Genomic DNA, 27,162 nt, shown 5'->3' with positions numbered 1-27,162 from the left:
GTGATGGCGAGGTGTAGCTTTGTGAAGCTTTCCATCTGATTTTCCCACTCGAAAGAATAAGCTTCACAATGCTTCATTTGCGCTTCTGTGCCAAAAGTGTAAAACAAGAAGAGCGACTATAATGATATGACTTTGGTCTGTGAAGCTTCAAATTGAATAAATAAATAATGTTTGTGATGCCAATACATAAATTCTGAATATGATCTTAATCTGTCTTTAGGATACAAAGGCTGGACTAAAAGGAAGTGGAAACAAATGGCAGACAGGGGTGCGATGTGCTTGTGTTGCTTTGTTTATAACCACGCTTATGTTACTACAACATTTATTTTTATTCAAAAATACGTTTTCCACCGTGCTGGGCTTCAGGCAGTTTCTCTTTTTTGAGATGATTTTGCCTGCTTTAGACAATACTTTCACAGGGCACATATGAAGCGGGTGTGTCCAGCAACAGCAACAGCAAGTTTATACAAGTTTGGAATCGGCAGTGTTTTGCTGCCTCTTACATTTTGAATCATGCGCAAACCGACAGCCCAGTTCCTGAGTCAGCCGCGTGGTACGGTCGGCACGTGAGGCTTCAAACGTCACCATGTGTCATCAACAGAAGCAGCTTATTAAAGGCATCAACAGGCAGGTAATTAAACACCACTGAGAATTAGTCTTCCAGAAGATTGGTTTTATTCAGCAAATCATTCTTTAAAATATATTTTATTAAAATAATGTTTTATCTGATGTTGCACTGTGAATGGTTGTTTGAAGGTAAACAAATTATTGCTTAAGTTAGTTCCAAGACTAACTTAACTTCATTTCCAGATTCCTCAAGATAATCCTTGGTTCTCAAACATAAATAACATTGAATGGTAATGTTGCATCACTTTATTTCCCATAGTTTTTAACCATCTTTGATTCACTTGTTCATATTGTACAGTTGGTCTTCTTTATTCTTTCATTTTGCTTGGTAGTTGGATTGTTCTAGTATAGTTCCTGTATTTTAAAAATTGTGTGAATTTATTCCCTGTGTATGCACAGTTTTGCTGGGGGCTTTTACAGGGCTGCACGGTGGCGCAGTTGGTAGCACAGTTGCCTTGCAGTAAGAAGGTCCTGGGTTCGATTTCCAGCCGGGGGTCTTTTTGCATGGAGTTTGCATGTTCTCCCCGTGCATGTGTGGGTTCTCACCGGGTACTCCAGCTTCCTCCCACAGTCCAAAGACATGCCTGTTAGGTTAATTGGTCACTCTAAATTGCCCTTAGGTGTATGAATGAGTGTGTGCATGGTTGTTTGTGTGTTGCGCTGCGATGGACTGGCGACCTGTCCAGGGTGTACCCTGCCTCTCACCCATAGACTGCTGGAGATAGGCACCAGCTCCCCTGTGACCCACTATGAAATAAGCAGTAGAAAATGACTGACTGATATTCATAACAATAATCACAACACCTTGCACTGCTTTTGCTGGTTTATCACATAAACTAACATACACTGATGTTTGTGGTCAAAATGTGACATAGTTCCACTCTCATATTGTGTGTCTGCCTGGACACATTTCTTTTGGCCTTAGCCTCCCAGATTTGCTAGAGAACCTACTGTATATCAGCAACCTAAATATGGTTGCCAGAAACAATTAATTCCCTTTAATTTCAGTGCATTTCTAGACAACTGTTAACACCAGGATCACACCAGAATCTAAAATTGATACTTACAATGGAACTTCTTTGTGTTCATGCATACAGTATTTTTTTGAGGCTGCATAGTTGCTAAACTGTTGAAGATCATGAGCAGGACAGATGATGACCACATGATTTTTTAAGTAATGTTGAAGTACACAGCAGACACAAAACTGTGGTGAAGTATAAAGCAGAGGTAGGTAATAAAACAACAACCCAAGTTTTGAACATCTGATGGTGCACTACTACAATCCCACCAATTTATGGCCTTCCACCTAAACTAACAGGCTGGGCGAGCAGAGCGTTAATCAGAGAAGCAGCCAAGAGATTCACTATATCTGGGAGAATTTGTCAAGAATAGTTATGCACTCTACAGATCTAAACATCATGATAGAATGGAAAAAGACAATGGTTAAAGGAAGCCAGTACAACTCACATGTGCAGTTTGCGATGTGCCATATGGATAAGGGTGCTTTTTAGCCAGATGAGATCAAAAGTTAACTTTTTTGCCTACATATAAAATGTTATGTGAAAACTAACACTGTACATTACTGAGAACAGACCATCTTGCATGATGGTGGCAGCATCATGCTGTGGTAATGCTGATCTTCAGCATAGACAGGCAAGCTGGTTGGAGCTTCATATTCTGACATAGTTAAAGTCTAGATCTAAATCCAGTTCTGAATCTGTGGAAAGGCTAAAAAAAATTTTTTTACAGACACTCTCCATCCAACCTTACTTAGCCTGAGCTATTTTGAAAAAAAAAAAAAGAGTCTCAAATTTAATAATGCTGGTAAAGCCATACCCAAAACGCCTTGCTGTTGTAATTACAGCAAAAGGTGGTTCAATGAGTAAGACTCAAGGTGGCTGAATGCAAATGTATGCCATACCTTTCAGAATTTTATGTGTTAAAAAAAGTCATCTTTGATTTTCGTTCCACTTTCTAGCTATGCATTACCTTGTTTTGGACTATCACATAAATTTCCCAAAATACATTAAACTCGGCGCTGTAATGGGACAAAATCTGAAAAATTCAGCTATTATTAATACTTTAGCTAGCCACTTCATGTATAGGCTTTACAAATCCATTCATGCAGTTTCATTGTAGAAAAGGGTTAATTAAAAGACTATAAGTTACTTTCATAGAAAAAGGCCACTCATAAATTAATTTTTCATGGACAGATTAAAGCTCCACATTAAATCACAGTGTGTCATTCTGGCTCACTCAAGAGACTTAAAAGTTCTGGCTGATGAACCCTCAGAGGACAAGTTGGCCCTAAATCTCATTATTCAGTACCACATCTCTGGTTTTATTATATTGTACTGTTTTTGGATAAGTTACACAAATGCCACTATGTGTGTAGCAAGAGAGTTTCATAATTATGTGCTCATTCATAAAGCATGACTAATCCCCTTTTTACCCCTAGGATGAACTGCTGCTTGTAATATTTTGGTGTGAAGCAAAATGATGTGAATCAAGGTTCATCTGGCAATCAAGAATGACAAGGTGGATTCACAAGAGTTGGACTTGACTGGCTGCTGAAACATTGCGAATCAAGATCATGGTAAACCTAAATTATGAGAATTTAATGTGAATAGAAAGAGGAAAAAGAAAAACAAACCAAAATAAAGCTCTTTTGGCATTGCATTGATAATTACAGGTCCTTCTCAAAAAATTAGCATATTGTGATAAAGTTAATTATTTTCTAAAATGTAATGATGAAAATTTAACATTCATATATTTTAGATTCATTGCACACTAACTGAAATATTTCAGGTCTTTTATTGTCTTAATACGGATGATTTTGGCATACAGTTCATGAAAACCCAAAATTCCTATCTCACAAAATTAGCATATTTCATCCAACCAATAAAAAAAAAGTGTTTTTAATACAAAAAACGTCAACCTTCAAATAATCATGTACAGTTATGCACTCAATACTTGGTCGGGAATCCTTTTGCAGAAATGACTGCTTCAATGAGGCGTGGCATGGAGGCAATCAGCCTGTGGCACTGAGGTCTTATGGAGGCCCAGGATGCTTCGATAGCTCATCCAGAGTGTTGGGTCTTGAGTCTCTCAACGTTCTCTTCACAATATCCCACAGATTCTCTATGGGGTTCAGGTCAGGAGAGTTGGCAGGCCAATTGAGCACAGTGATACCATGGTCAGTAAACCATTTACCAGTGGTTTTGGCACTGTGAGCAGGTGCCAGGTCGTGTTGAAAAATGAAATCTTCATCTCCATAAAGCTTTTCAGCAGATGGAAGCATGAAGTGCTCCAAAATCTCCTGATAGCAGCTGCATTGACCCTGCCCTTGATAAAACACAGTGGACCAACACCAGCAGCTGACACGGCACCCCAGACCATCACTGACTGTGGGTACTTGACACTGGACTTCTGGCATTTTGGCATTTCCTTCTCCCCAGTCTTCCTCCAGACTCTGGCACCTTGATTTCCGAATGACATGCAGAATTTGCTTTCATCCGAAAAAAGTACTTTGGACCACTGAGCAACAGTCCAGTGCTGCTTCTCTGTAGCCCAGGTCTGGGGAATGCGGCACCTGTAGCCCATTTCCTGCACACGCCTGTGTACGGTGGCTCTGGATGTTTCTACTCCAGACTCAGTCCACTGGTTCCGCAGGTCCCCCAAGGTCTGGAATCGGCCCTTCTCCACAATCTTCCTCAGGGTCCGGTCACCTCTTCTCGTCATGCAGCGTTTTCTGCCACACTTTTTCCTTCCCACAGACTTCCCACTGAGGTGCCTTGATACAGCACTCTGGGAACAGCCTATTCGTTCAGAAATTTCTTTCTGTGTCTTACCCTCTTGCTTGAGGGTGTCAATAGTGGCCTTCTGGACAGCAGTCAGGTCGGCAGTCTTACCCATGATTGGGGTTTTGAGTGATGAACCAGGGTGAGAGTTTTAAAGGCCTCAGGAATCTTTTGCAGGTGTTTAGAGTTAACTCGTTGATTCAGATGATTAGGTTCATAGCTCGTTTAGAGACCCTTTTAATGATATGCTAATTTTGTGAGATAGGAATTTTGGGTTTTCATGAGCTGTATGCCAAAATCATCCGTATTAAGACAATAAAAGACCTGAAATATTTCAGTTAGTGTGCAATGAATCTAAAATATATGAATGTTAAATTTTCATCATGACATTATGGAAAATAATGAACTTTATCACAATATGCTAATTGTTTGAGTAGGACCTGTATAGTAGAATGATTAAAAGAAGAGGAAGAAATTCAGGTTGAAAAAATACCAGGAACAACAGTGATAAAATAATGGTGAACTCTAAAAAACTTTTTGAGCTCCTTTTTTTTATCCATTCTTCATGGTGAGGAATATATATTTTGTGAAAACATAAATTTTTAATAGCCATACAAAAGAATATGTAAAAAAAAAAATAAAACAATGGATGCAGTTTAATGTTACCCATGTTGCTCTCAGTAAATTGACAGTGTAACTGAGACTGTAATTATTTTTTTTTTAGATCTTTTTGTAGAGCTCTCCTGTAACAAGTAACTTTATTTTTAGACTTGCAAATGATTTAGACTTGCAGAGTCCTAGGTTGCTTTTTCACAAGGCTTGGTGACAGCTTTAAACCTGACTTTATACAACATAACTCTAATTTATCCATGTCTGCACAATCTGTACAGGTTTTTTTATATTAAATGCAAAGATCTGCGATGAAGGTAATCAAATTGTAAGTTTTTTACATAATAACTGATTTTGATATGTTAAATTATCAAATCAAATAAAATAAAAATATTTTACATGCAGGTAACAATGCTTCCATCTACCACCAAAGTATTTCTTATGTGAAATGAACACTAAATTGTTTTTGTTTAGATAATCAATTCTAAAACCCAGCTATGCTTTGATCTTTAGTGTCATTGTTCAGTTAGAAGGTGAATTTCTATCCAGTCTTAAGTCTTCTGCAGCCTCTTAATAGTTTTCTTACTGAAAAACCTTGCATTTAGCTCCATCCATCTTCCCATCAACTAGCTTCTCTGTTTCTGCAAAAGCAAAGCATCCCCACTGCATGATGCTGCCACTACCATGTTTCACTGTGGGGTGGTGTGTTCAGGGTGATGAGCTTCATTGTTTATTGCTACTCAAAGCATTGTGTGTGTAGGAAATAAAAAAATCAAGGCAAGCATTTTATGACTGTGTTATAACATTGGTTTTTTACTTGTCGCTTTTCAAGTTTCAACATAATCGCCCACCTTAGCTGTGGGATCTGTGTTCCCATGAATTTCTTGGCTGCTTCTCTGATTAATGCTCTGCTTGCCTGACATATCATTTTCGGTGGATGCCCATATCTTGGCAGGATTGCAGTTGTGCCATTCTCATTAATGATGCACTGAACAGTGCTCTGTAAATTGTTCAGACAGACATTATTTCAAAACCTAACCCTGCTTTAAATATCTCCACGTCTGTCTTCCTAACCTGTCTGTCTGCTGTGGTCTTTGTGGTGGTGATTTTTCACTAATGCTCCTCTAAGGTCTTCACAGAACAGCTGGGGTAATACTGAGATTAAATTATACAGGAATCTATTGACTTATTATTTACTTAGTTGCATGCCCTGGTTTTCATTTAGGGTTATTTGAGTAAAACGGGTTGTATAAATATGCACAGCACAGTTTCTAAATATTTACTTGTACAAATTAAAAACCAAACATCATTTTCTGTCCATTTCACAATAAACTATTTTGTATCATTCTATCACATACAGTGCCAATAAAATACATTATCAATGCACTGTGAAGAATATCACAACAAAGTAACGCTCTGACCAATAGATGGCAGTATTGTGTGAGGAGAGTGAGCTCCTTTTTATATACATTTTTCTGTTTTTAGCTTCTATGCTAAGTGGCAAAGCTGAGGTTTAACCAACACTAATTAATGTAAATGTTGTAGCTTACTTTCATTTGGTGATGCTAATTGAAACAGTCTTCTTCCTGCTGAGAACCCCATCAGCGTGGTATTGCTTTCAAGGACTGGAGGTTCAGTAGTAAACACACCAGATCAGTTTGAACTGATGTTGTCTGTCACAGGTTATTTGATCAGAAAGAAGCTATAATACTGATAGGCTATAGGAAATAATTAGGATTTCCATCATCCTAGAATATGTTCACCTTATAGGTTTTATATGTATCTAGAACACCTGATATGGCCACTGCTGTATATTAACCTTAAGATGCAGGATCAAGACAAAAAAAAAAAAAGCCAATCTGAGAACAAATGTATGAGAAACATTTTATATAGTAGGATAAATGTCAATTACTGACACCAGCTGATATAATTCGAGGCTGAACTTTCAAACATATGACTTTTAATAATACAGAGAAAGTTTAAAAGGAATAACTAAGTGCTGAAGTGGGATTTTAAAGACATGGAGATCACTTTACACACTTTTATCTCCCCACTCCCTGCCTACTGCAGCAGCCTCTTTACCTGTCTCAACCAAAAACCCATTAATCGTATCGAGTTTTACAGAACTCAGCTGCCAGACTTTTAACAAGAAAAAAGTTGATAGCTCACCATTCCTGATTTGTCCTCTTTGTGATGGATATCATTTGGCTTCTTTCTTTCAAAATGTTACAATTATCTTTAAGGCTTCTAGTGGCCTCTCAGTTTTTGATTTATCTGACTTTCCTTGTGTTATCTTAAAAGTCAATAAGTAGGCTCTAATATCCACAGGCTGAAGACACTTTGTACAGTTGAAGGACAGAGTTGAAAAAGTGATTCCTGTCAAAGTGATGGAAAGGGATGTCTGAGGAAATATGGTCAATGCATTCACAAACTTGTGAATCAGTGAAGTAACCTCAGAACTCTGGGTTTTTAAGTCATATACTCAAAGGATAGATTAAACCTTGCTTAAGCCTGTACATCTGTTTGACAATTGTCTGCTACTACACCTCCCAGCATGATTGCAGTTAACAGGGAGTGGGCATCACAGCTCTGATGTCACAGTGAGCTATATAAGAACACGTGAGACGCTCCATCATTGCTTTTTCTCCCGCTGAAAAACCGAGACTCGATTACCACGCAACGGAGGCGCGCATCATTCTGGAGAAGAAACTCATATGTGGGTTTTCATTCATTGTACTCACTGGCCAAACTCATAAGAAGCTCGACGAGCTGAAAGCTTAATGAGATAAGACCACCAGTTAGTTTATCTTTCCGATTGAAGGCGTGAACCTGACACACAACTCAAAAAAAATCCACGGAGGTTTTCCAAGAAGACGAAATTTTCCTCTTTGCTTTTGCTCCAGTCGATTGCTGACGGTCCGTCATATTTTCCCCCTTTTGCCAAAGGAGGATGAGCCGATCGTTTTTGAGTTTGTTACGGACGCATAACAACCATTACCATTTTTGCCCATAAACTGCTGGTTTGACTTTCATAGACACTGAACGTTGTTTTATCTTTGTGTGGTTAGTTATTTTACCCCTTTCTGTGTAGAATTTTGCATGCTTGATTAGGTGAAGATTATTGAATCAGAATAGCAAAGTGTATCAGGGCTGTTGATTTAATAAATGTTCACGTAGATAAAGAAAAAGCGTGTGTTTATTTTGAGCAAGAGTGATATATCTGTCAAAATAATATGAAAGTTCCCCCACCTTCGGTGAAACGATTTATTAAACAGTGACATTTAGCGTGGTTTTGGTTAATAATGATCAATTATTAATGATAATTTACTAATTGTAATTATTAAGGGCTTTGAGCCCATAATAGCAACACCAGAAGCCATCTCTGATTTCTATTCGTAAGTAATGATTTTCTGTTAAGAAATTTGTACTCGTACTCATCGTCTTCCGCTTATAGGGGACCGGGTCGTGGAGGCAGCAGATTCAGCAGAGACACCCAGACATCCCTCTCCCCAGACACCTCCTCCAGCTCCTCCGGGGGGAGACCTAGGCATTCCCAGGCCAGCCGAGAGACATAATCCATAAAGTTAAATGAATGCTTACAACAAAATAGCAAAGTCAATTGAAAAAAACAACTCACTGTAGCATTTTGTTTTATAGAGGGTGAACTATGATACATGAGTTTAATATAAATTTTGAGTCTTTCTCTGGTCAGGTTGTTTAAATTATAGTTCAAATATATCAAAGACAAATGAATATTAATTATTTTGTATTTTTTTTGATTGGCTCCTCTGCAACCATGAACCTTTCTTTCTGTTTTGTTTGCTTAGTAAGTGTTAAAAACTATGAACATAATGAAACAATCAGACCTTAAAAATAACAGTGTAGCCTGTTGAGTTATGGTTTGGTCTTTGAAATCCTGCCTATTTACCAATTTTTTAAAGTTATGTATGAGACCCCAGTCCTTCCTCTCTTCTCATGAGGAACCAGCTATGTCACAACAAACATTATATTTTTGCTTCAACAATTTGTTAGGACTTCTGAATGGATTTGCATGGAATTAAGCAAATACGTTCAAATTTCCCTCAAAATGGATATCTCGTACTCGTTGTACTCGTACTCATCGTCTTCCGCTTATCCGGGACCGGGTCGTGGGGGCAGCAGACTCAGCAGAGACACCCAGACGTCCCTCTCTCCAGACACCTCCTCCAGCTCCACCAGGGGGAGACCAAGGCATTCCCAGGCCAGCCGAGAGACATAATCCATAAAGTTAAATGAATGCTTACAACAAAATAGCAAAGTCAATTGAAAAAAACAACTCACTGTAGCATTTTGTTTTATAGAGGGTGAACTATGATACATGAGTTTAATATAAATTTTGAGTCTTTCTCTGGTCAGGTTGTTTAAATTATAGTTCAAATATATCAAAGACAAATGAATATTAATTATTTTGTATTTTTTTTGATTGGCTCCTCTGCAACCATGAACCTTTCTTTCTGTTTTGTTTGCTTAGTAAGTGTTAAAAACTATGAACATAATGAAACAATCAGACCTTAAAAATAACAGTGTAGCCTGTTGAGTTATGGTTTGGTCTTTGAAATCCTGCCTATTTACCAATTTTTTAAAGTTATGTATGAGACCCCAGTCCTTCCTCTCTTCTCATGAGGAACCAGCTATGTCACAACAAACATTATATTTTTGCTTCAACAATTTGTTAGGACTTCTGAATGGATTTGCATGGAATTAAGCAAATACGTTCAAATTTCCCTCAAAATGGATATCTCGTACTCGTTGTACTCGTACTCATCGTCTTCCGCTTATCCGGGACCGGGTCGTGGGGGCAGCAGACTCAGCAGAGACACCCAGACGTCCCTCTCTCCAGACACCTCCTCCAGCTCCACCAGGCGGAGACCAAGGCATTCCCAGGCCAGCCGAGAGACATAGTCCCTCCAGAGTGTCCTGGACCGTCCCTTGGGCCTCCTCCCGGTGGGACGTTCCTGGAACACCTCCCGAGGAAGGCGTCCAGGAGACATTCAGCATAGATGCCCAAGCCACCTCAACTGGCATCTCTCGATGTGGAGGAGCAGCGGCTCTACTCTGAGCCCCTCCCGGATGCCCGAGCTCCTCACCCTATTTCTAAGGGAGTGCCCGACCACCCTACGGAGGAAGCTCATTTCAGTCGCTTGTATCCGAGATCTCGTTCTTTCGGTCATGACCCAAAGTTCATGGCCATAGGTGAGGGTAGGAACGTAGACCAACCGGTAAATCGAGAGCTTTTCGGCTCAGCTCTCTCTTCACCACAACGGACTGGCCCAGTGCCCCCATTACTGTGGCAGCCGCACCAATCTGCCTGTTCCTAACAGGGCACTTCGTTCTCAGACTGCAGGTTTACTGGTGGTTTCTAGAGTCTCTAGAAGTAGAATGGGAGGCAGATCCTTTAGTTATCAGGCTCCTCTCTTGTGGAACCAGCTCCCGGTTTTGGTCCATGAGGCAGACACCCTGTCTACTTTTAAGGCTAGGCTTAAAACTTTCCTTTTTGATAAAGCTTATAGTTAGAGTGGCTTAGGTTATCAAGAAGGGAGCCTTCCTCCCTCCCTGTTGGTTGGAGTAAGGGGGAGGCAGGTTTAGCCTAAACCGGCTCAGTTAAGGTTGAGGTGCAAACCCACCCTCCATTTCTGCTACCTGTATGACTCCTTCTCTTTTCCAATGGTTATAATCAGTCTGACAGAGGGAGGTATCCCAATCCTTGTGGTTTTTAGTATAAGAATGACCATCAGTGGGACCCTTTGTGGGGTGCCTTGAGACAACATTGTTGTAAATAAGCGCCGTGTAACTAAATAATCTGAACTGAAACTATCTGTGTAGTTATGCTGCTATAGGCTTAGGCTGCTGGAGGACATAACGACCACTTTCACCCTCATCGGTACATTCTCACACTACTCTCCAATTTTTTCATTATTTGCTGTTATTTCAGTTTTTAACTTTGTTCTCTCTTTTCTCTTCCTAGAAGCTACACCTGGCCTGACTCTGTGTCTACCTGTGACACCTTTCTGGAGAGGGGAATTATCCGAGCTTCTGCTGGCAGCAACTTAATGCTCACCCTCTACCGATGATCCACATAGCCCTGTCTTTTAGTGTTCAACCCTTTCTGTCTCCTAGACATGACAATTGACTGAGCTTTTACTGTGACTAACTCTATGTGCTCTCTTTCAGACTCTAACCTTGAAAACTGGCTCAGAGTTTATCTGTTCTTTCTTTCTAGGTGAAACGACTAAAGGAGCTACATCCATTAACGTTTACTTTTCCTTCCCATAGAACGTACTCCTGGATCAGTGCTTCTTTGTTCTCTTTATGTCTCTGCTCTGTTCTCTCTAACCCCCAGTCGGTCGTGGCAGATGGCCGCTCACACTGAGCCTGGTTCTGCTGGAGGTTTCTTCCTGTTAAAAGGGAGTTTTTCCTCTCCACTGTCGCTACATGCATGCTCAGCATGAGGAATTGCTGCAAAGTCAACGCCAGTGACTGTCCACTGTCTCTACGTGCTCATCCGGGTGGAGGGAATGCTGCAAGTCACTGACTGGATGCAATCTGCTGGGTTTCCTTAGACAGAAAAACATTTTATCCAATTTGAATAAATAACTAACTCTGACTGCACTGTTCAATGGTTAGGAGTAATTGGAATGCATGTACCTGACTGTTGTGGAGTGCCTTGAGACAACATGTGTTGTGAATTGGCGCTATATAAATAAAACTGAATTGAATTGAATTGATCTCCCGCTCCATTCTTCCCTCGCTTGTGAACAAGACCCCGAGATATTTGAACTCCTCCATTTGAGGCAGGAACTCCCCTCCAACCTGAAGAGGACAAGCCACCCTTTTCTGGTCGAGTACCATGGCCTCTGACTTGGACGCACTGATCTTCATCCCAGCCGCTTCACATTCGGCTGTGAACTGCCCCAGCGCATGCTGTAGGTCTTGGCTACAGAGGGCCAGCAGGACCACGTCATCCGCAAAAAGAAGAGACAAAATCCACTGGTCTCTAAACCAGACCCGTTACGGCCTTTGGCTGCGTCTAGAAATCCTGTCCATAAAAGTTATGAACAAGACCGGTGACAAAGGTCAGCCCTGCCGTAGTCCCACATGCACTGGGAACAGGTCCAACTTAGTGCCGGCAATGCGGACCAAACTCCTGCTCCGCTTGTACAGGGACTGGATGGCCCCTAATAAAGGGCCCCCGATTCCATACTCCTGGAGCACCCCCCACAGGGCATCACAAGGCACACAGTCGAATGCTTTCTCCAGGTCCATAAAACACATGCGGACCGGTTCGGCAAACTCCAATGAACCCTCAAGTACCCTGTAGAGGGTATAGAGCTGGTCCAGTGTTCCACGGCCGGGACAAAAACCACACTGCTCCTCTTGAAGCCGAGGTTCGACTATCGGCCGGACTCTCCTCTCCAATACCCTGGCGTAGGCCTCACCAGGGAGGCTGAGGAGTGTGATCCCCCTGTAATTGGAACACACCCTCCGGTCACCCTTCTTATGAAGGGGGACCACCACCCCAGTCTGCCAGTCCAGAAGCATTGTCCCTGACCGCCACGCAATGTTGAAGAAATTATTTTTATGAATTATGATTTTTAATTATAATTTTTGATAAATATTAATTAATCTATAATCAAAACCGTTACACCTCAGTTTAATACATTTTATCCTTCCTTCCATCCATCCAGCTGGTGCCTATTTCCAGCATTCTACAGGCGAGGTACACCTTGGACGGATCGCTGGTCCATTGCAGGGTAACACACAGGACAACCAACCACACTCATCCATTCACACCTAAGGGCAATTTAGAGAGACCAGTTAACCTAACAGTAATGTATTTGGACTGGGTGGAAGTCGGAGTACCCGCACATGCACGGGGAGAACATGCAAACTCCATTCAGAAAGAGTCACACTGAGGACCTTCTTGCTGCAAGGCAACAGAGCTACCAGTCCTACCACTGAGCAACCCCCCTTTATATATTTCAATAAATCCAATTTAAAAATATACAAGGGGCAAAACTGGGATTACAAATAAGCTGCTCAATCTTGCAGCAAAAGGAGAAAATTAGATATGTGCTGATCATAGAGATGGAAATCAGGGCTATTTTGACTAAGATAATAAAGCAGAAAATACTCAAAACAAGGTAAAAGCAATCAGTCAGTCATTTTCTACCGCTTATTCCATAGTGGGTCGCGGGGGAGCTGGTGCCTATCTCCAGCAGTCTATGGGTGAGAGGCAGGGTACACCCTGGACAGGTCGCCAGTCCATCGCAGGGCAACACACAAACAACCACGCACACACTCATTCATACAACTGAGGGCAATTTAGAGTGTCCAATTAACCCAACAGGCATGTCTTTGGACTGTGGGAGGAAGCCGGAGTACCCGGTGAGAACCCACGCATACACGGGGAGAACATGCAAACTCCATGCAGAAAGACCCCCGGCCGGGAATCGAACCGATCTTCTTGCTGCAAGGCAACAGTGCTACCAACTGCCCCACCGTGCAATCAATCAATCAATAATTGTTGGTGTTTTTATTCCTGATGTTAAATCCTCATTAATTCTGAATTAACTGTGTGACTGCATAAATAATTTATATTTTTCAACAACAAGCCTAAGAAACCAAAATAAAAATCATATTTTGGAGATTTGTTTGAAAAGGCATTGCTATATCACCCTCCCCAATTATTGATGTATTTGGTAAAGATGTGTACAAAGTCTTAAAATAAACTTTTTTTTCCTTTTAGCAGCATAAACTCACAGACATGTGTTGCTCTTCCTTAATCAGGAAACAGCTAAACCTGTCCATGTCTACTGTCAATAATTGAAAGGCTTGGTTGCAATTATTACCATGAGAACCAAGTTTATTGCCACCACACACAGTGAGGAGGATAATAAGAAGGAAAAACAAAATATCAGTTTGAGAACTGTAGTAAAATGTGGGATCTGGGTATGACCAATTCTCCATTTAAAACCTTAGACACTATATGCCAACATTTCGTTTAGGAGGCATGTTGAAGAAGCAAACATAAACATGTGGAGTTTGACAGGTGGACCGCTTTGACACTTGATAGGGACTCTAACTGGAACAATGATTTGGTCAGATGAGACTACGGTTGAGCTCTTTAGCATTCCACGAGGGTTTGGCATGAAACAAATGAGAAATATATAGAAAGGTTGGTCATGCCCAATGTAAAGTATTCATAAAAACTGTTATACATCACCTTCTTAGAGTCATAAAGCTTTGATCACTCAAAAAACTTAAAAAATACTTCTTACCTGGATTATTAGATGATGGGTTCTAGACACACAAATCGCATCAACACTTGTTTACACAACCTGTGAACTGCACACACTTGACATGGCCTGATCATGCAGTTAGATGAAAAACTATTGAGCTTCAACCTGTAAGGGTACTACACCTTTTCCTGTTTTATCACTTTTCTATTTTTCACTGGTCTCCCATATTTTATTCATTTTGCCTGCAGCAAAATGACAGAGGCAAAGGCAAAAGGGAACAACATTGACAGAGAATTAATGTTGGGGAGAAAAGGGACAGAGACAAATGAAGTGTCATTTCACCAAACCTTCATAAAATAATAAAGCAAAAGATTTGTACGCATGAATGGAGAGTCTCTCTGAAAGAATCTGTTTGGAGTCCGACTCACACCTCCCAGGGTCATATGGAGTCTGTGTTTGTCGTCGTCACGTCATGTACCTTTGATAGATGGTAGAGGCAGAGAGCAGGGACTCTAACTATGTGAAAACAGAGGAGAATAATCCTCATTTGTATTCTGTTCATGCAAATGTGCAGTTTTTATGAAGAGAATTTAAATAACCTCTCTGTGAAGAACACAGTGGAGTGACCGCTTTGACACTTAAGAGGGAAGTCTGGCAATTGTGACGAATAACACTATTTAAAAAACATTTGGCTTCTTAACCATCTGCAACAGGACCCAAGTCAAAGAGGCCACCATGAATACAAATACTGGCTGGCCATTGCTGATACGTTCCATGAACAAGAGGTTAAAGGTTTATGATAAAACAATTAAAACTGCCTGTCTTATTTAGTCAGTCAGTCAGTCATTTTCTACCGCTTATTCCATAGTGGGTCGCAGAGAAGCTGGTGCCTATCTCCAGCAGTCAATGGGCGAGAGGCGGGGTACACCCTGGACAAGTCGCCAGTCCATCGCAGGGCCCTGTCTTATTTACTATAATAATAATAATAATAATTAAAAAAAACAACCCCTCAGTAAACATTTCTTTGAAAGGACAGAGGAAATATGACTGCCTTCTAACCGAACGTACAAAAAGGCGAAATTTTAACAATTGAAAAGCAACCACAGAAAAGAAACAATATTAGTCTGAAAATAAATGTGATTAATTTTTTTTTCTGTTTTAGGTCAGTTAGGATTATCAAAATTAGCTACATGTGTTAAATGTCAGAATAATGGGACAGACACCATTGGATTTTAAAAATTTTATTTTTCTACTTGTTTCAAAGGTGTAAGTATGCAGACTGGGTAATGTTATTGATGTGATTCAAAAGATAAACTGCTATCAAGGATGACAACCAGACCCTGTAATTGTAAAACTGTTACATTTGGTTAAAGTGGACTTGGTGCCAACATGAGAAATCCTGCTTTCCAGGAGTTCAGTTTGAGGGTTTGGGTTTTGATTAAACCATGACATATATATTATATATGAGTTTTAAACATTCAGCACAATTAAATATCTGGATTCAACTGTATCTGTTGATGTCTCACTTTGGTTTGGACAGATTATTTACACTTAATAAATAAAATCCTCATTTGAAAACTGCTGTTAGTTTTTGCAAAACTAATTTGGTGTAAACATTTCTTTGATGATCTGAAACATTCTACAAAAAGCCAAATTGAACAGTGTGTGTACAGGGTCTGAACTGATGGAGGGTAGCATCAAAGACAGAGAGAAAGACGGAGAGGCTATTGGCTGACTTCAGGATAAGTCTGCTTTGCTGAGAGACAAGGCCTTGAACATATTCACAATTCAATTTACCTGAAAGAGTAAGAGTTGCCAGCAGAATTTCAATAAAGCAGATGAAGGGAGAAGAGTTTAACTTATTTTACAAGAAACTACACTTTGAACGAAGTAAACCTTCTACACAAGAAATATATTACCAACAAACAAGAACATTTTCATGCTTTGCTCCATTTGCCCATATGATTGTGAGACAAAGAATAAAACTCCAATGCTCTGAGCTCTAAAGGGTCATCCTCCAGCATTGCCTTAAGCAGATATTAGCAGTGATGGAGAATGATGGAGGTCTATTTCTGTATCAATGGGCTGCAGAAACTTTTTGAATTACTGCTAAAGGAGGGAATCTGCTCTTTTTGTGTAATGACAGCAAGAGGAGGGGACCATCTTCTACCAGTAGGCATCTGTCTCGTACAAGATTAGACATCTGTGACTTACCTCTCTGGGGATTAGTCCATTTGATGGAGGTAGACTGAATACATGACCAAGTCACAGGCAGGAAGTTTTTTGTATCAATTTAGTACCAACAAGTACTAACATACCGAGATACATTTAAAAATATTACAACAGGCCTTTTTTAAGGTCTATGTGTTTTGTCATAACATCAGCCCCTGAAGTCAGCTCTAGTAAAGCCAGTGGTACTTGTTACACAGTTTGAGAACACATGAACACAAAATAACAAACTTACATTTGTCGATGCTCAAATTGCAGGGTTTTCATAGGAGAAAGAATAAAAAAACAGAACGGTGGGAAAATGACTTTAAAAACATTAGTATTGTTCAGAATGGCATCCATGAAATCACTGATGATTTCTCTTAGTGTTCTCTGAGATGAAGAAGCATGTCTGTCCTTGAATGCTCCAGTATATACACAAAATTGGCATGGCTCCCTACCTTCTCCACAAATTGCTAGAACTTTGAGAAAGTTGGCTGCAGCATTAGTGATGCTCAAAGCCTTTGCTTTCAGATCTCAAGCAATGCAAGGGCAGAAAGTCAGAGTGGCAACACATTGTTAGTTACACAGTAAGAGAATGATTGTGCTGAACCACTGCATAAGCAGGGTAAATCAGCATATATTGGAAAATGGGAGCACATGTGTACTCCTAATAAGGAGGAGGTGTTTGGGTAGGCTTGTAGTCCACCTATGATTTGAATAGTGTTTCTAAATAAAAATTGTCATCATTCAGCCCAAGACATCTGGCTCTACTGAGTGTAATACTAAGTGAAATAATTAAACATTGTGGTGTGTGGTAAAAATGTTAAACCTTGTTTTTTTTTTTTTTATATAGGTTTGTCAGCCAGATAGTATTCAGGTGAAATTCCTCTCTCTAAGTTTAGAGTATCTCTGAAGAAATACATAAAGTCATGAATGCTTTAGGTTTATATCAACAAGAAGCTAAGATCAACACTTAAATGTTTAATTAAACATATTACTACCTTCCAGGTGACAAATGGCATTGGGTAACACATCTCATCAGTCATTTTAAATTTGATTCACCACCATGGCAATATCAACAGTTATAAGGGGTTATTAACAAAACAGATTTGTTTGTCATATTGTGAGCAAATCATACAAAGCATCACAATTTAAAACTGATGAAAACTCACTAAAAGATTTTGTGATTAATTGTCAACAAACTAAGGCTCAATTATATGCAAAGTTTCATCGCCATGACTTAATTCATATCCATTTATAGTGCTGTCATTTAATAAAACAAAAGCCATTATGTACAAATTGTTCTACACTTGTAACACTAGTTTGTAGCTGCCTTGCATTTCAATGATAGTTGGCTCTAAGTGAATAATAGTCTACCAACACCCATTCTATGCATCTGCAAACATTTCATGAGGGTCACAAAGACTCTTTGTATAAACCACAGATATGCAACACTGCTATGGAATTTACACTAGTAATACTCAAATGTTGCAGCAATGATCCATTAATACTGTTACTTAATCTCAAGCTATCCCATAAAAAAAGCTTTTTCTACATAGATGAAGTTTCTACCCACCTCAGAATGTTATGCAGAATGCTTAAAAAGGCGAGGCAATCTGACTTGCTGCCTAATTAATTCAGCAAATAATTATTAACTCTCAGACTAAGTTCAGAGCCCTGAACTTTCATCCGAAGATGGCGGAACAATTATTAAGTAAGTGAAACAATAACATTGAAAAACTGACATCATTTGACATGGTGAGATACACCCTGGACAGGTAGCCTGTCCATTGCAGGGCAACACAAAGACGAACAGGACAAGCAACCATGCACACACCCATTCATATCTAAGGGCAACTGAGAGAAACCAATTAACCTAACAGTCATGTTTTTGGACTGTGAGAGGAAGCCAGAGTACCTGAAGAGAACATGCAAACTAGGCAACAATGCTACCAACTGCTAATTCTACGATTTCCGCTAATTACAGGTATTTCTAAAGCTCTCCGAGAGTAGTTCTTGGCTCTTAGACAACTCTTGTCAATCTTCTTTTGTCTCCTCTCTTTTGTAAGAAGCACCTGACCTGGCTGGTTTATGGTCAATTAATATAGTTTCCACTTCTGGATTGAGCACTCTACAGTTGTGACCAGAATATTCAAAAGTTCCAAAATATATCTGTAACCAAAAACAACCCACACCGATAGATTGGCAAAGAACTTGAGAGAGCTCTTTGCTTTTTTCTATCATTAAATGCTACTTGGCTAAGAAACCTTTATAAAGGCCATTAGTCAAGACAAAACTAACTGGTAATATTTGCACTGTTAGAGACTGGATTGCTTTTGAAATAATAAAAAATTTTACAGATTGTCCTTGCTTTCCATCATTTTTGTGGCTCTTTTAAGACGTCTCCTGCGCTGTATGAAAAATAAGGTAATTTATGGACTATTTAGTTTTCATTTCTTTGCATGGGAGGATTACTATGGTGTGAATTTCAAAATCAGCTTTATGTGACAGGTTTGTGCACACAAAGAAAGACCTTAACTTCGGTCCCACTTGCTCTCAGTGAAGACATTCAAAATATAAATAAAATATATTTATAGTGTTTTTACAAAAGAGGAAGACAAGGTTCAGTTAATACGCATTTCATGTCAATATATGCATCAGAAATATAATTATTTGGAAAAAAAGCTTCTTTTTCCCCACTTTATTTCTCATTGAAGACCTTGCTATATAAGTTTAACATTTTTCACTTTCTGATTTTAATTTCATAACCTATAAAAAAATTAAAGACTTAATCAACTAAATAATTACCGATTGTATTCTTGCATAAAAATATACCAAGTAAAAAGTTTTCTACTTCTAAAAAAAACTAAACATTTTGCCACATTATTTGTCCCTTAGAATGTGGTAGCAAAGCACAGTCCTTTGGTTCTGAAGCCCTTCCACTACATTTTTTGCCAACACTGCTGTCCTTTGTTTCTGACTGAAACAAACAGCCTCTCACAAAGAGACATTGGGGCCACATAAGGAAAACACCAAGCAGAGACTATTATCGGAGCACTGGAGGGAAATGTCAGTCACAGTGACATAAACATTTATTGAAGGATTATGCTCTATGCCCCAGTACACTCATGCACATTTACAGTCACTCACATGCTAATATACACACACAACACCAATCACTCAAGGGGATGGATGCTGACAAGCATATCTTTAGCCCCTTTAACTCTCCACAAATCTACTAATGAGTGGAAATAAAGACTTGATTAGAAAATAACCATCGTAACATGGAACAGTCTGAAGGACTAACTTGAAAATTTTAAAGTGTTACAAATTTCTTGTAATTTGGACGTTATTCAACATTTTAAAAATTACAGTTTTTTTATATTGCAGTCTCGCTACCAAAACCTTTCATCATCCAATTTATGTTGCATTTGTTTCCAATTTCTCAGGTGCCTTTTTGGCAATTGTTATGCAATTTAAATTTCTTTCTGTTATTTGACCACTATTTTGTAAAATACTAATAAAAACATTTATGTTTCAGTGAAAGTTTTAAAACTTCATAGATTTGAAATTGTATTTTTTTGCTTCTAAGTCAAAAATAAATATGCAAATGAATAGTAGGTTGAAAGCTTTCTTGATTGCTGTGAGTGTCTTGATTTTTGCAAAACTTCCAGAGATGTTTATCCGTTTAACATCTCTCAGAACAAAACTATTGAATTTTTTTAATCTACTCCATGTGCAGATGCAAACAGCTAAAATTAAAATATGATCTCCCTGTATATCATAAAACTACCATAATAGAAAAATTATAATTTGGAAAAGTTATAAAGTGTGCTGAGGTTGAAAAACATTGCTTGGTGATGCAATAAATTACTTGGCTTTTAATAGCCAGCCTACATAAAGCTCAAAACCTTCTATAAACCAGGACTTTTCAAGTTTTAAAAGCAGCTGCTGCTTGGTCAGATTTAGACATCAAAATTTACATGCTGAAGTTTAGTCTTCAAAATGCTTTTGTTTACATTTATGAAACACTGGTTAGCAATGTTGCCACAAAGTTAGATGATTGCAAGCTGGAATCTATGGGGATTTTCAGTGTAAGCTTGCTTGTTCTCCCAGTGTTTCTTTTGGTTTTATCTCTGAGATCCAAACACGTGGCTATTGGTTGCCATGACAACCATGTTCCTGGAAGACTTCGAGAACCAACAACCAGGATCAGTACATCTGACGAACTGTATCTTAACTGCAACCTGACAGATTTTGTAGCAGTAAATGAGGGACTTAAAACAGAGATGATTCAGAAAAAATGCTCTGTGACCAGCTTACTTAATTGATTCTGAAAGTTTGAAGTGAACCATAGAATATAGCTTTATTACTGAACTTTCTGCAGTTGGGGTTTTCCAATCACTCGATAAGTGCTTTCCATGCACCCTGTAGATGACCCTACAGATCGTGCTAGTAAGTCTTTGACAAGACATTGCCTGCCCACAGTTAGCCTGAGTACTGCATCATACCAACAGTCTTTCAACACAAAATTTGAAACTGTTGAGAATGTGTGAGTGGGTTGTCCAAACAAAGGGGGACAGTTGCCGTGTAATTACAGATTACACATTCTGTCACCACAAACTTCAGAGTATTTTATTGGATTTTATTTGGAGCACCCAAAAGTAACACATATTGCAGAGAAAGTTGATCTATGATTTTGAAACATTTGCAGTTAAAAATCAGACAACTGTGGTGGGCATTTTTATTTAGACCCCTTTAAGATCATTACCAGTACAGAACCTTAGCCACAATTTATTCCGCTTTACCTGCATGCACTTCATTATGTTGGTCTTTCTTACAAAATTCCAATAAAACCCATTAAAGTTTTAGGTTGTTAAAATGACTAAACTGTGAAAAGTTCAATGTGTACAAATACTTGGTATTTTTCAGCATTTTTGGCAGAATTTAAAAGTTCAGCTTGTGCAAGAGGTGGACAGATTCAGTGGTTCACTTTGAATAATACATTTCAGATTTAACAATACTTTAGTAGACTTTCTTATGTTCTGTTGCTAAATAGCTAAAAAAATAAATAAATAAATGAATGTTTTTAAGCCAATTACTTTAACTCAAATGTAAAGTAAGTGGTATATTATCACATCTCCACCACATCCTTATGCAAGACTCATCTTGTGGAGCACTTTCAAATAAAACAAGTACAGAGAAACCTTTTATACAACTCTAATTGTTTTGCTCTGGCATAAACTGACCTAAAATAGATAATCTTAAGGAAACTCTAAGGAAACACTTTCTAAAATAAAATGTTAAGTAAATTAAATTATCTCCAGCGACGCCAGGTCATTATGCCAATGACTTCACTCTCAGCAGAAGAGGAATAAAAAAATCCCTGACATGTCCTTTAATTGTGATAGCACTAAATTACTAAATGCACTGTAAGACATGGAAAGGACCTATTGTGACTGAACCTGTTTGTTTACTGCTGTTTATATTCCAGAGCTGCTGACTGCTGGAGAGCCTGTCACATTCGTCTTTTTTCAGTCTCGCACAACTGCACCTTTGTGAACCAGCACAGCCATTCTGAACCCTTCAGTCAACATCAGAATACATAAAATCTTCGTCTAAACAGTCTCATCGTGCCTCTCCAGTGTTGTTCCATTTGGATTAGCTGTGGCTGCTTGCAGGGGTAGGGCTGTTGCCTTGACGGATGCCAGGCCTTTAACTGTAGCTGTATGAGAGGTAAGCTTTTCAGGCAACCTGGAGTTTAACATCTTGCGGTCAAATATCATCTGATGATATTCAAACACATTACAGTCTCCAAACATGTATGCATGTACAAACTGACCTTTCTGTCAGACATCAGTAACACCACAATTATTGCAGAATAATTAGTGGTCAATGACTAACCAACTACCCATCTACCGCTTTGAAATATTGTAGCCATTGCTTTTACTGTACCAATATGTATATTACAAAGCAATTACGCCTGTGTTCTCCTCCTTTTTTATTATTGGTCAGAACATTGTACAGACGTATCACCTGAGAAGCTGCTCTGTTTGAAATTCAGTAATGTGTATTTCTTTTGAATGTTCTTAGTTCATTTCCTTGGGGGTATGGGGAGTCTTTTTTCTGTTGGCGTCTATGAATTTTCTTCACACAAAATCCAAGACTCATAAGAGGCAGAGAGATGATGGTGAGCTCACAACTCAGAGCTAGAGTGCACAGTTGCTGCTGCTTTCTTTGTCAAGTGAAGCAATTTTGTCAACTTGCTGCATCCTTCAAAGAAAGAGCTAAAATCTTTAGGTGTAATCAGAAAGCAGCCTGTTATTTGGAATATGTTTAAACCACTGTGAGCCTGTCATTTTCATTGCATCAAAACCTTCACCCTTTATATTTGATCCAACATTACAATTGTTGTTTAACTAGCAAGCTTGACTAGTTATCAAGATGAGATATAGCCATTTGTTTAATTTTTATTTCCTCTATGAAAAAATGGCATTCTTCAAAAGTAAACTCTTTACTTGCATGTTGAAGGAGAATCTGATTTCTACCTTTTCAGCTATGCAAATCAGCCTAGGAGGAGCAGACATGCAAATAGAAGACAAAAATGATTTCATTCATCTGTCATTTTCATAAACCTTTATTGTTAGAATCAGTGTGCACTGACACAAAAGAACACTCCCGAAGAAAAAAATGGATCAAGACCAGGCACAACTGCAAATCTAGGAAGATATGGCTTTTCACCTAAACATACATCCTGGGCAAGGAGAGCATTGATCACAGAAGCAGCCAAGAGGTACTATGTTACTCTTGTGAGATGCAGAGATCCACAACACAGGACTTTATGTCAACTTTTAGTAGGTCCTGAGGAAGAAAAAAAACATGATGGAGGCTGCAAAACACTTGAGACTGAGGCAGCGGGTCACCTTCTAGTAGGATACAATCTCTTGACATACAGCCAGAGCTACAATCCCATGGTTTGGATCATATCAAGTGTTAGAATGACCTAGTTCAGCTTGTAATTCAATTATTAAGGTGTACTAAAACCAAAGATTTGATGTTCAGTGATCAAATTAATCCATTTTATCCCCAGATTTCCCTGCAAAATAAGTGTGTGCATTTCACTCCTTAGACCTCCTTAACACTTTATATGTGTTACTTTACCTAATTTCACCCCAGTTATTTTTGAGAAAATGTAGGTTTTATACTCTGCAACAATTGTTACCGGTGGGAAACCGCATAGTCTAAATTTACACAAATTCTTATATTTGACCTGTTTACATATATGATATAAAAAATAACCCTAACGTGAAGTACATTACTAATAGGCATGGTTATAAGTGTATTAAAGACTTTATTAGATACATAAAGACAAAATAGCAATACATACAGAACTGAACTAACAACAACGCAATTATTGTTAAAAAGTTACATAACCTTAGAGGTCAGAATGTTTGTACTTTCAGAAAAAAGCTGACAGTTTTAATAGATAAAATAAGTTCATATTGTGACAGTAGCTTCACTTACTGGCAACCAATATCAGTGGCTGAAAATGAGTATAGGCTACAATATTATTTGACAAAAACACAAATCAGTAAAGTTTATTACTGTACCTGAAATAGTGAAAAAGGCTGTATACTGTAGGGTATTATCAATGGCAAAAATCTAGATATTTACTTGAGTCCCTTGAGTCATGTTCAGTAATTTTAATACACCTAACATAGGAGTAAAGCAGAGTTTTAATGTGTATTGATTAGATTTTACTCTTCATTAAAAATCTTGAAGCTCTAAATGTCAGGTATAACATCATATTTTTCCACTGAATTTGTTGCCAGGGTTACAACACTGTTATCCTTCCATCGCACCAGTAACTGCTCCCTCTTCGAAGACTTCAGTGCTTCCATTAGGCATTTTATTCAAAATCCTTCATGCTGGTAAATGGGATGTCATACAGACGACACAGTCTCAATGTACCAAGGGATTCTAAACCTCATTTAGTTATTTCGTCAATGAGGCTAAGTGAAGTGAAAAGGTTATCATGCACACATGTGCATCCTGGAGGGACCTCTTCTTGATTAGCCAGACCAAGGACTACGCTTGAGCCCTGTCCTAAGCCAGTTTCAGGCAGATGTGTTTTCACTCCACAATAGAGATCCATGTGAACCATGTACCCTGTGGGTGAAGCAAGACTCCACAACTTGTACCCAAACTGGTTTGCCCCGATAACCTGTTTGCAGCCATGCTTGCCGTAATGGGGTATCATGCTTTCATCAACTAATAGTTGTTTGGTGTATGGCATCATCTTGTAGGAATATTTAGTGCACTGAAGATGGGCCGCACTTTGTAGACAGGGCCGTCTGTGGCCTTTGAGGTATCCACCAGACCAATTGAGCCCATTATCTCATCAAAGTGATTCCTTCTCATTGCATTTGAAATGGCTTCATTGTACTCATCAGGGTCATATGACCAGTACATATGTTTCTGTGGTACAGAACTATAGCCAGATGTGAACAGAATCCCATAAAAAATCATCAACTCCTTCATACTTATATCAACTATATTTCCTTTGGTTTGAATTGAATATCCATTTGACATCTCAACAGTGAGCTCAAAGTCTGATGATAAATTAGCAGGAACAAATCAACAGGGTTAGGTTTAATTTGTTTTATGCAATTTGCTGCAGCTGGGCCATAGGTCACAAAATGTGGTATAAAAGACAATGCTGTTCGCTGTGAACTTCTAAAGACCCTGTCTCAATTTTGCTAATTTTGAATGGATTTTGTCTGTTTTTTATTGTATTGCAGGATTTCATGCTCATTTAGACATCTCTTTTTTCTTAGAGGTGGGTTCTCATTTTGTTCATTGCTTCTTCCTTTTCTGGTTTGTGGGGTCCTATTTTCCGTAAGGTGCCCCCTTTTTCTTTATTGTGTGCTCTCATTTTTCTTTGGGCATCTTCTTTTTTTTGCCCAGACACTGGAAAACTCACTGTCTGGATGCAATAGGTTTTCTTCAACAAATGGTGCTGAAATTAGACCTAAGGGAGTTTAGCAGTTTGGGGGCAGGAAACTACAATAAAAAGTAAACTGTGATTACAGTGTTACTTTATATCCTTTATGGGAGCAAAGATTAATGTTGGTTTTACAAAACGTGCAACAGACTCCTTAATGCTGGAGATATAGGCAGCACAAGGATTTTTGGTGCAGGGCGTGGAGCATTCCAAAACTGCCCTTCGGAGAACCCTTGCTTCAGCATGCCAAGTTTGTGGACCCCAAGTGTAGGTCTTATTGTGAGGTTGGAGATGCATTGTACTTTGTGAAAAGGTATGTATTGGACACACAAAATCTGTTGTTTTTCTTTCCCTTCTCCCTCCCAAACTTTTTTTTTTGCACATTTTGTTCTTATATTTCCTGAGCTGCTTCCAATCCAAGGGCCCCAGGAGCATGACTATCAGTTAATGGACATCCCCATTTCAGATCCTGCCACATTTGACATTGAAGGTTTTAGGGGGGCTTATGCCATCACTTAAGAATAGAGTAAGTAATGTGAGAATAGAGTAAGTAATTTGAAGGTATGGATGTACCTCACATCTGGTTATTAAACCTAAGTAAAATCTTACTAATTAGAGCTAATTGGGTCAATTTCTTCAAAGGTGACTGGTATAGACAGATTTAAATGACTGTCCACCATTTCAGACATCTTCTTGTCCTTCCACACTGCCCATGCAGAGAGTTTTTTTCTATGGTCGGCATTAACAAGTGAAATAGCAGGAACAGCTTGACACTGGATGGCACCTTATTGTAAAAAATTACTATAAAATTGCTGGAGTCCAAATGTTTTAAATGTAACTGAAAAAGCAAAATCTGCTACGAAGACATACAACGTTCATAAAAATGTATAAATGACACACACACACACACACACACACACACACACACACACATACCAGCTAACCTATCTTGTTTGGGTGTATAATTTGAGGCACGGCAAGCTTAGTTTAATGCCAGCGGCAATAAATGTTGCTGTGCTTACTTTTAGTGTTCTGAGCAAATCAGGCATAAAAGATCCGGCATAAAATCAGGCATAAAAATCAAGGTATCAATCAGTGGTAGAACATTTAGTAACAAAAGTACAAAATATTGCAGTGATATTATATTATATTAGAGTTTACTTACTTTCTCTTTACATCTTTTTCCAGAGGTGCAGGTAGAAAGTAAAGAGACCTAGTCATTTGACCATTTAAAATAGAAACATACATTGATACTATTTATAGTACAGAACCTATTTTGTATTTTAATACTTGTATTAGCTGCTTAAAGTAAAAAAACAAAAACAAAAAAAACATTTTTAGAGCTTACAAAAATTTATAAAAATTACTAGCAACAGTTGCAACAGTTGTTGCCAGTGGAATTAGACTAATTCCACTGGCTGACTCTGACTCTGCAATTCTGTCTCCAGAGGTGCAAATCTGGTAGAGATTTACCCTAAAATGCCTGCAGCTGTAACTGCAACCAAAACATGTATTTGGTGAGGCAGTTAAAATGCAAATGCACTACACAATTTGGTAAATTCAGATTTGTATTCATAAAGAAACGTTTCAAAGCCATTTAACTTTCCTTTTGCTTTACAGTTATTCACTACGT

General features: G+C 38.7%; 1 long non-coding RNA gene across 1 annotated transcript; it reads left to right on the top strand.

Moving 5' to 3' along the window:
- Positions 1-381: 381 nt before the first annotated feature.
- Positions 382-22,149, top strand: LOC124872171. Its single transcript, XR_007039210.1, has 3 exons — positions 382-631; positions 3,086-3,223; positions 22,020-22,149. It is a non-coding gene; the product is annotated as an uncharacterized LOC124872171 (long non-coding RNA).
- Positions 22,150-27,162: the final 5,013 nt, after the last annotated feature.

The sequence above is a fragment of the Girardinichthys multiradiatus genome, chromosome 8, assembly GCF_021462225.1.
Source record: "Girardinichthys multiradiatus isolate DD_20200921_A chromosome 8, DD_fGirMul_XY1, whole genome shotgun sequence".
Classification (NCBI taxonomy): domain Eukaryota; kingdom Metazoa; phylum Chordata; class Actinopteri; order Cyprinodontiformes; family Goodeidae; genus Girardinichthys; species Girardinichthys multiradiatus.
This window is presented reverse-complemented; position numbering and strand designations above follow the sequence as displayed.